Source organism: Syngnathus typhle, unplaced genomic scaffold, assembly GCF_033458585.1.
Source record: "Syngnathus typhle isolate RoL2023-S1 ecotype Sweden unplaced genomic scaffold, RoL_Styp_1.0 HiC_scaffold_39, whole genome shotgun sequence".
Classification (NCBI taxonomy): Eukaryota; Metazoa; Chordata; class Actinopteri; order Syngnathiformes; family Syngnathidae; genus Syngnathus; species Syngnathus typhle.
Window position 1 is genome coordinate 835,001 of NW_026871945.1, and position 2,500 is coordinate 837,500.

Here is a 2,500-nt window from a genome sequence, read left to right on the forward strand (position 1 = left end):
TATAGACTCGCCTTGGAAAGGGCCCCTGCCGGCCTCGGCCTAGGCCGACGTTGGGCGGACGGTTCCTCTCCCTGTGAGTCGCACTCTAACACCTCTGTAGGCTGGCTTAGCGTTCGCTCAGCGCTCTGTTGGTACGCAGGGTGTGACCGTATGGTAGCGAGACCGAGATGACCCGAATCTGCGCACTGGTGTGGGCGGCGCCTAGTGGTATAGAACGGAGGCCAGGCCGAGTGGGTGGGTGTCACGTGGATGCCTATGTGCTCGCTTGGACCTTTGCCGAATGCGTTTCTCAAATCCTTTTGGGGCGAATATGTGGTGTACGGGGGGTGGTGGCCAGTTTGTTGCAGGCCGCTTTCCTCCCCGTTGATGAGCTCCATAGCTCTCTGGGCTTTTGTAGCTCCGGGCAGTTGGATTGCGAGTTGTCCGTTGGCCAGCTTTACGGGGGGTGAGTCTGACACTATGTGGCAGGCCTCTCCTTAGTGGGTTGGACTGCGGTGGCTTACGAGTTGGTGCTAGGCTGCGCGGCCTAGCAGACGGCTGCTCGGGGTGGATCTCGATGTATAGCTCTATAGTGTCGGGGGACTTTGTTCTCCTGTGTGTTCTCACGGTAGTGAGGCAGTAGACATGTCTAATATCTTACAGACCACCCAGGAAGGCCGTTCTGGGTTACCAAAAATGGGCTGAGGCGCAGCTAGGTGAGGGGCTGCTGCTGCTCGAGCTACCTCCCCGGGACGTGCTTGAGGTTGGGCACGTGCGCGGCCAGCGGATCAACCTCTCCGGGGGCCATGGGGACCAACCACCGGAGGCATTGCTCGGGGTCCCCAAACGGCTTGTAGTCACTTCTACGGGCCATGGTTGCAAAAACTCCTTGGTTAGGAGGTCCGTATAGACAGAGGCACAGGATCAGAGCCACAGTCAGTCAGGCCGAAGGAGCGGGTGGACCCCGGCTGGCGAAGCTCTTGAGAACTCCTCAGTGGTGTCAATGACCTCCGTTGCCTCGGGTATGAGAGTTGGGGTGGCGGGGGTCGTGTTAGCGCTACAGCCTGCTCTCCGAGGCGGCGTGAATGAAGAAGCGGGAGAGGGCCCGTCTGGAAATCGGCATAAGGGGGTCCGAGGCCTCCGGACCAAGTGATGGTAGGAGTCTCGGATGGTAAAGCTTATGGAAAGGTACAGGTGTCATAAGCGGAAATTGTGTTGTTGGAAACGGAGAGTCTGGAGAGCAGGTGAGGTGGAATGGGGGTCCCTGTGCGGTCGTGCGGCAGGCGGTGCGTCCGGTGTGCGTTGGCGAGCCCTGGCTGCCAGGGCGACGCCCCAGAAATGGACCTGCCCCTCGTCGCTTCCAGATCTGGTGATGAATAGGGTTCTGGAAGAACTGCTGGCGGGGGGGGTGGAGCATCGGGCCACCGCTGCCTTAGTCAAGAAAGCAGGTCGGGAGCCTAGCCTGATCGAGTCCTCTGCTTTGGATCTCATGAAAGCCCTGGGGGGTAAGGTAGGGTGGCCGACAAAGTCCGCGAGGTCCAGACCTCGAGACCGATGACAGACGGGTTGGGCGAGGCGGCTCGTCCAGCGTAAGAGAGTGTTCTACCACCAGCAGCGCGGCTATTCTGTAGTGAAGAAGGGGCTGGCACGGCGGATCTTGGATGGTCTGACGCCCCTTAGATGTGATTTGCCGCTGGAGTTGGTGGATGGACACTTTGGAGTAAGTGGGAAACGGTCAGGCCGTTTTATGGACTAAGGGCTTTGAGGTGGGACTGACCGCGGATAACGAACCATTCTACCACCCGATCCTGGGGCAGGAAGTTGTATCTAACTTGGCTAAGATGAGGAATTGCTCTGCATCGGGCCCAGACGGGATCAGGAAGCAGGCTCTTCTTGACTGGGACCCGGACGGTACGCAACTGGCGAGGCTGTTTACGACATGGATGGTGCGTGGAGTCGTTCCCCAAGTCTTCAAGGAGTGCAAGACCCGGTTGCTACCCAGATCAACTGACCCTACTGAGCTGGATATAGTATCTAGCTGGAGGCCTGGGACTGTGGGGTCAGTCGTGCTGGGGTTGTTTGGGCGGTTGATGGTGATGAGGCTAGCGCGAGCCTGTCCTGTTGGCCCCCGGGCAGCGTGGTTTCGTCGCCGGCGCGAGTGGTTGCGAAGGACCCTCGTGATTCTTGATTAATCGGATCGTGGGGCGCTCGAGGTCGGCTGGCGTGCCGCTGGCGGTCGTGTTCATTGGCTTTGCGAAGGCTTTCGACTCGGTTTCTCATGACCATGTCCTGTGTGTGCTGGGAAGCTTGGGCGTAGACAGACGTGTAATCGAGGTGATCCGTCACTCGTATGTGGGCTGCTCGACCAGTATGGGTTGCGGAGGCGCCTACTCCGAACCCATCTCCATGAAGGTTGATGTTAAGCAAGGCGATCCAATGTCCCCACTGTTTTTCAACCTCGCTATGGATCCTCTCGTCCATAGCCTCGAACGCAAAAGAAGTCACCTGGTCTGGGGCAACC

The 2,500-nt window shown here is 58.9% G+C and overlaps 1 pseudogene; it reads left to right on the plus strand.

Annotated features, from left to right (window-relative positions):
• The window catches only part of LOC133147280 (28S ribosomal RNA), an 8,782-nt pseudogene that overhangs the window by 3,338 nt on the left and 2,944 nt on the right, over positions 1–2,500 (plus strand).